General features: G+C 32.1%; 1 protein-coding gene across 1 annotated transcript in view; it reads right to left on the reverse strand.

Moving 5' to 3' along the window:
• Nucleotides 1-5547, reverse strand: part of LOC6642254 (discoidin domain-containing receptor 2) — a 180986-nt gene extending 175439 nt beyond the window's left edge. The window contains exon 1 of the mRNA XM_023176043.2: nucleotides 5150-5547. The gene's annotated coding sequence lies outside the window, so the exon portion shown is untranslated. The remainder of the gene's footprint in view (nucleotides 1-5149) is intronic.
• Between the last annotated feature and the right edge of the window lie 2822 nt (nucleotides 5548-8369).

Genomic DNA, 8369 nt, shown 5'->3' on the forward strand with positions numbered 1-8369 from the left:
TTGTACATTATATGAACGCACAGTGGGAGCTTTACTATTCCTAAATTAAAAAATTTCTACTTGTTATCAGAGCTTTTAATGAATGAATGCATGAATGAATAGTCAACATTTGTTCGGCTACGCGAATCGTCGCGAAACGTTTCAAGCTTTATAAGCATTATATATACATAATAAAAAATGTTCATCTTTCATATTATGACAATCATTTGAGTAAAATATTATTTCGATCTCTATAATCAAGAATTGCCTAAAGGAATTTAAAAAACAAACTGACACGACACACTGTCTTAGTGTTTCTTATCAATTTATAGCTCTGCCGACCTAGACATTGTGAAAGAACTTAACTGAGGTCAAATATTTTTGCCACACACACACACAGACACCAGACATTGGGTACAAAAATTTGAGAGCTTAGAAAACCATTTGTTTAGATGAAACTCATGATACCTATTGTTAATAAGGACAAAAAACTACGGCGGCAAAATCAAATCGTTGAAGACATTATACTGATGCAATAGACTGATTGCACGATCACTGCGAAGATTTACTAGTTAAAGGTATTAAGAAATGAAAAATTATACGAATCACTGACAATTTGCGGGTTGTCCAGACTGCCCGTCCTTCAACTTTTAAATTTCTCTATGAGTACAATAATATATTTTTATTTGCAAAACTTTTTTTTTATAATTATCTATTTATTTACAAATTACAACAAACACAACCATAATCTTAGCTGTAGCTAAATCTAATAATAACAATTTTTCTAATGTACTCCTAAAAAAATAAATGTGAGATAATTATTACAATGAAAAATCATTAATAATTATTATTTTTCATCAACAAAATCATTTTGAATTTCTGTTTCTGATTAAAAAATTAATTTTTGATTTTAATAATAAAAATACAAAAAAAAAATTAATAAAAATTAATGTTCCTGATGTAAATAAACCTAAGTCATTAAAAACACAAAACCTGTAAATTTTTTTTAATCTTTGATTCTATTTTATTTTTTAAAATTGATTTTTCCAGTGCTTTATAATTGGTTATTTAGACTGTAAAGTACAGTAAATAAATATTTATTTTGTTTTAAGTATTGAAAAAAAATTTCGAATTTGGTTTTAGAGTGGCCAAACTATTGGTTTATTTATGTCAAATCTATTAATTAAAAGACTAGATTAATTTATTAATTAAAAGACTAGATTGATAGGTTAAAGAATTTAAGTCACAGGCGGGATCTAGGCGGGGAAATTCGCTCCTAAAAGTATGCAATAAACCGAACAAGAATTGTGGTTTTGAAACATATGAAAAGATTTTGAAAAATTGTACGGATGAAAAAAATTCTAAAATCAAGCAATTCTGTTTCATAATTTTAAAGTTACAAGGCATACGAAAAGTTATAAACTTTTTGCAAATATTGAACACTTTCAGCCTGTTGCATACTTAAAGGAGCTTATTTTCCACATTTCACAGTCCTATAGATTTAAAAGAAGATAAATTAAGCTATTTTAAGTTTAATTTTAAACTTGAATTTTTCTTAATTTTTGCTTTCCAACTGAACTGCGCAGTTTGAGTGAAATGATTTGGAGCATCTTCGTTTTGCTTACCCTTGCAAAAGTTTATCGTTTGTAGTTGTTATTTATAGAAGCAGTGCCCAAAATTTTATTTGTTTATTGTTTATTAAGAAATGCGTTGGGATAAAAAAGTTTCCCTACTGTTTATCAACTCTTTGCGTTCACTTTTCTAAGACGCAATTACCCTCCATTATCTCTGCAAAATTGCTTTTGTTTATTATCATTCAAATTTGTCATAAGAGTTAGATAATTCGTTTACTTAAAAGAACCTTTTCAAAATTCGGCAGCTTTTATAGAGATTTTGTAGAAAGTCTTTTCGTCTAGTCTAAACGAAATTTATACCTTATTATATTAATCATTGTCAAATATTAATAATTTGTTCGACAATATGTATAACAATATCTAGTTCAATACAAACAATGGGGTATCCCCTACCCATTTTATATTTCTACCGATTGTAAGTCGACTCTCTCATTAGTTTAGTTCCTTGCCTTCTCAGGGTCAGGTTCGGTTCCTGAGCCCTTTCGAAGCGGAAATCTGTTGCACACGTTTTTTTAATGCTTCGCTGCTCACATATATAAATATTCAAAATGCAGGTCATTAGTGCACAATGTGAACCCCTCGATTTGCTCACCCCGCCTTCCACCCCTCATTAACCCTTTGACAAACAACAACAGCAACAACAACATTTATGCAGAGAAGGGCCACCACCGTCTGTTTACCCCAACCCTGACCATTGACAACTTACATTTATCTTTTTTTTTTCTTGGAGTTTTTCTTTAAATTCGTACCTATAAATTGTTTATATTGTTTTTTTTTTAGGTTGCGTTTTCTCATTCTTTATGGGAATTTAATTAGATTAAAAACTCATAAAAATTCCTTTTGACAGAAATAAAACGAATGAAACAAATTGTGTGCCATTGAGATTTAGGTTTATTTTTTATTTTTATCGATTTTGTTGTTATGTAATTGTTTTAAATTATAGACTTTTAATTTGTTGCCTCATTTTTTGTCAAGGTTCTGATACCCAATTACATTAAGGTCAAAAGGGTATATTGGGATGTTTAAAATGTAAATGTGAATGAAAAGTAGAGGTTTTTTTTAGTTAAACCTAATTTGATCCTATAAAAACCTATTTGGAAATCCATATCGATCATTTACTTCGTTTGATCCAGTTTTATTCAGATATTTCATTCATTAGATATATATGTGAATTTTAACTTAAGACTTTATTCTCAAAGTGATAAAAATATCTGGAGAATCATTGTTAAAATATATTAGTTAATATGTAATAAGTATTTATTTTAGACCTTTTTTTTCTCTACTGGGTATTGCCGAATCGATCATATTTTTAAACCATTTCTTCTTTATTTTATTTTGAGTGCTTTAAAGTCTTTTGCTATATATTGAAACAAATGAAACTTTATTGTAATCGATTTCGGAAAGCATCATAAGAAAGAAAAACACGAAAAGTTGTTGCCATTTTGTGTGCGATGAGTTTAATTTTCGATTTTTTATTTTCGTGTTGATGACAACACCAACATACACACAGAGACACCACCCACCCCCACACTGAGTAAAGTGGAGGGGGTGGGACATCTTGGGGTCGGTGGGTTGTTTCAGTACGTGACCCGCTTAACAAAATGCTTCGTGTGCCTTCCGTTTGGTTCAACCCTCTGAGATAAAACCTCCTCCTCCACCCCCCTCTTTTAGTGGCGGACATTCATTGATCGTTGTCAGTTGCGCCTCTTTTTGAACTTCGCTTTATAGTTATTGCAGTTTTATCTCTGTTTGACCATTTCAAAAGTCACTTTTCCCTATTTAATTAAAAGCAAATGCATTTTTCGCTCACTTAATATTGGGTGTGCCATGACCTTAAGCTTTCCCACGTTTTCTTCCTCAACACACTATTGCATATTGATATTAGATAAATGGACTTTAAATTTTCACGCTCATTTGTTTGAGTCAATAAATAGATTTAACTTACTTGGTATTTTGGTTGTCATATTTTCAAGGTATCAATTAGCATGATGTGAAGGTTAGTGACAGACAAAATCCATGAATAGAGGGCTAACTAACAATAAGTTTAAGACAAATAATGATTAAACGCTTAGCCAATTGGGAGCTTTATCAATATTATGTCTAGTTTTGGCTTAAATATGAAATATGTGATTACGATTTTTTTAATCAAGTTTGTCGGAAATTACAAAGACAAGATGACTTTCTGACATCATCAGAAGTATTATACGTATAATGAGCTCTTGTAACATTTTAACTAAATTGATTTAAATATAAATCTATACAACATTTACAGAGTTGACATTGGCTTCAATTATAAAATGTCATTATTATGAGTTGTGTTGAAAAGTACATACATACATGTATGTATGTATGTATATATCAAAATTAAATGAATAAATGAATGAGTGAATGGTTGAATCTTAATTTAATGAATGTGGAAACATAAAATAATAATAGGAAAACTAATTTTTGGTTTGTATTTGAACAGGGTGTAGAATAAGTGCCGAATAGTGGGGCAACCTTTTAAGCTCTTTTAAGTATATTACATTCAAGTATTACAAAAACCATAAAAGAATCTTTTTTGCCCAGGGTTAATGCCCCCTCAACTTTCTCTAGATTCCACTCTGATCTTATTGTTAGATGTAACGATCTATATCTTACAGTTAGATATATATATATCTTACAGTTGTTAGAATTATTAAGTCGTCTCAGGCAGCAAATCAGGAAATGTTTCAAAGCCGACTTTGGGGAAAAATGCAACTTTATATTGGATTTACTTTCTAAAATTTGTACATTTAAGTAATGCAAATTTTCTGCAGGGCCGTTAAACCGCCTAAATACTTTACAATATTTTATCCTGGTACATATATGTACATACACAATTGTAATTCAAATTGAAAATAACTAAACAAAGAATTGTTTATACTTTTTGGCACTAAAAAAATCCTGAAAATGCTTTTTCATCACTAAAAGACTGAAACAATGTGTTTTACTTGGAAATTATATTATTTTTTTAAACATTGCTTGCTAAATTTATAGTTCTGTCAAATAGACCACTTTTAAAAATAAGATGAATTCAATATTTTAATCAGCCATCTGTAATTTACAGTTCACTGCATCTAAAAACTTTCGATTGGGTCTTAAAGACTTGTTGACATTTGAAACTTGCAAAATACACTTCCATTTGATTTGAAAACATTTCTCATTTCCCTTCTATTAACCCAGACACTCTCAATTTCCTTTACTATCTAGAATTTTCAGAAAACTTTATTGAATTTCTGTCCCATGGTTTCAGTTTCACTTCACTGCCCTTTGAGGGACACAATCCCAAAAAAACAATTAGTTATCACCACAAATTAGTTGCAATTTGCTGTCAGTTAATTGGGATATCTGTTTTTATTTCTTTAATGGGGGGGCAGGCAACACAAAAAAAAAAATTAAGATAAAACCCCCATGAAGTTTTATCATTATTTTCAAGCAATTAAATGGACATATTAGATAATGGGTAGGGTCGGTTTTTGGCCGCAAATTGACTCTTAAAAAAATTAGCAACTTACCTGTTAACGGTTTATGGAATTCGGTTTAGATTTCTGTTTAATGGGAAATGCAAAAAATCTTTTGACCGATGGTGAACGGCGGGATGAGGCGGGGCCACAGGGCGGGGGCACACGCAGACTGTTGCACTAATTGGCAGCCCCCGCACTCAGAAAACACAAGCACAGTGGGGGAGGGGGCGAGGGTGGCGAATGCAATACACATACATACACTAACTAACTAACGTAGAGTATCTGTGTGAAGAAAAGTTTCTAGTACAACACGATGACCGACGCGACGGAAGGCGACCACGACGACGACGATGACGACGACGATGATGACGATGACGACGTTGGATTTGGATTTCAATTTGGATAAATGTATGAACGCCGCCAATTGCGCGACACGTTACTCCAGCAAAAGTTTCGCAACGACTACTGGGCCGACAACTGGAGCTGCCTCAACGCGAGCGCCACAATGTCATCCACACACACACACACACACACATACAAATGGACGTAGAACATTTTGCGATTTCCTTGCGCGACGTTTCCTGGACACCCGACTAAAAAACGACAAAAAAAAAGCAATAAGAGCGCAACAATTCTCGTGTAAGACCTGGGCTACGAAACACAAACATAGATTCCACACACCAACAGCGAAAACGAAGAGCCCATCATCTCACACACCTGTATGCGGCAGGAGCTCTTTTACCGTTAGACGGCGCAACTCAACGAAACTCCCCAAAGAGTAGCCAAAGCCGAGAGCTAAAACTCTCACTCTCTGAAACGTTGCATGTGGATTGTATGTGGAACGCATGTGGACTACATCAAAGGTACTGCAACTCGTTGTGGGGGAACAGGTGAGAGAGAGTTAAAACATTTCTAGTTGGATAAGTTACTAATTGTATAAAAATATTTCTTAAATTCTTAATAAATAACAAATTTTGAATTATTATTTAACTTGATATATTTTCTCAGTGGATTTTATGCTATGCAGAAATTTTTCAATTTTTCCACCTGTCCACATTAAATATTTAAAATTATTGATTACATTTCAGTCCATGCTCCACCTGCCCCAAAAAAAACAACTCCCACACGCCCCCAACAAACCAAAAACCAACTTAACGTTACTTTGTATTAACTTCAACTAAAGAGAGAGGGAGACATACAAGAAATACCATGGGTTGAGAGAGAGACCGAGTCTTATACTGCTTCTCTTTATTTTCACGCTCTTTGTGTGTTTCGCTTGGCGTATAAGACCTGAAACAAAATGGCATTTGGAACAGTGGTAAATTGCCGCAAAGCAAATCAATGCCGAGAAGAGAGTAAGAGAGTGAGTGCGTCCGTCGGCAGAGGGAGAGAAGATGAGGCAAAGAGCAGTAGCAGCGGCTGCCTGTTGATAAACATTTCAGGTAACTTCCTTGCGCGTGGGAGCAAGACAAGAATAGAATGGAAAACATCTCCCACTTACTAGGGTTAATATGATAGAGTGTATTTTATCATTCTTGAGTTAAACATTTTTTTCGATTTTCTTTAACTTAATACACATATCGAAGTGAAAAAATCGACCAATGTAAACTACTTTAACCAAAAATGTAAGGAATGTACTTGTTAGAGTAAGTATTGTTGTATAATATAAAAATAAAAGGGAAATAAAATCTAAATAAATCAAATTCTAAGTAAATATTACCTTCTTTTTATTGCAAATGTTTTAAAAAGGCAAAAGCAGCTACTCACTTTTGTTTTTATTTAAATTTTGAACGAATAACTTCGACTGACAATTTACAAGTATGATTTTTACAACACTGCTCACATGTTTGTTTACGCACACACTCACAGTGATTTTTTCTCCTCTCATTCACACTAATGCGTAAAATTTTTTTTGCGCCATTAACTTTTTTCCTTTATTTGCTTCTTTTTCAATCATAAAATCTTAACAACCACTGAACCGATTTAATTACGATTATATATCAAAACTAATTGCATATCAAATAATCAATATTAAAACAAACAACTTTTTTATCACTCTAGACACTAAGAAATATAATATTAATTAAATTCACTGCACAACCAGCGATCGCGAAACGTAACAGATTAAAACTGAATCAAAATGTAAAAGAGAGGAATGGGAAAGAGAGAGAGAGAGAGAGATGTAAAAATTTGCAGAGAGCTTTGCAGCTTCTTTAACTGAGTGTCTTGGTGCACATTCAGCCCTGGGTCAGGTGTGGCAAATGTGATAAATATGGTCTGCCCATATGTATATTATCTATACAGATAATTAAAACTTTAAAAATGTTAATCACATTAATCCAAAATAGATAAAAGGATCAAATTTCATTATTTAAGTTATATTTCTGCTAAAATTAATCATATTCATCTCACTAGTATTTGTTTAACTTTAACCTTAAAGAGTTCTTTCAATTCAAGAATTCGCAATGGATAGGTATTTTGTTTCATTAAATTTTTCCCTGTGCATTGATTAACTGCAAAAAAAAAAAACATTTAAATAGGTAAATACATAAATACAGTGTATCTAATCTTGACATTTTATTAAGTTATTACTTTAAGCTGAAAATTAAGCTAATATTGCTTTATATTAAGTAATTAGTCTTGTTGCAGATTTCAATCATTTGGTTTAACTAGATAATTAATACTAGATAAATATTCGCCACACATTCGTAGAAGATAAAGGAACTGCAAAGCTATCTGCAAATTCGCAAATCAATTTTGCTCTCTCATTTTTTTTTTTCATTCTCTCTCTCTGTGACTTTTGATCTTGCCTCTCATTTTGGTTTAGTTTTTCTTGCAAAAACTGTTGGAAATGGCGTAAAATAAAGTTATGTTTTTTTAAGTGCCAATAAATGCAAATAAATAATTAGATCGGTTTCAAGTTAAAGCAATTCGTTGGTAAATAGTGATATATGCAATTTAATTGGTTCGGTGGTCGTCAAAATTTTATGGCGATATCAAAAAGCGAAAAATATAATTGCGACGCCACACAAATTGTTTTTTTTTGTTAAACGGAATTTCACATGAATGAGAAAGAGAATGCAAGTTTAGACATACATATATGTACATGTATGTGTGTGCGTGTGCAAAAGTGCGGGAGTGCAGTAGAGTTTTCGATTTATAGTGTTGTACAACTCACATCTGAAATTAATCGAAGATCGAAATTCAAATTGTAGCATCTTTGATAGCTTAAAAACGTTAACAGGTATAGTAAAGTTTTCTTTTAATTAAG

Source organism: Drosophila willistoni, assembly GCF_018902025.1.
Source record: "Drosophila willistoni isolate 14030-0811.24 chromosome 2R unlocalized genomic scaffold, UCI_dwil_1.1 Seg167, whole genome shotgun sequence".
Taxonomy (NCBI): domain Eukaryota; kingdom Metazoa; phylum Arthropoda; class Insecta; order Diptera; family Drosophilidae; genus Drosophila; species Drosophila willistoni.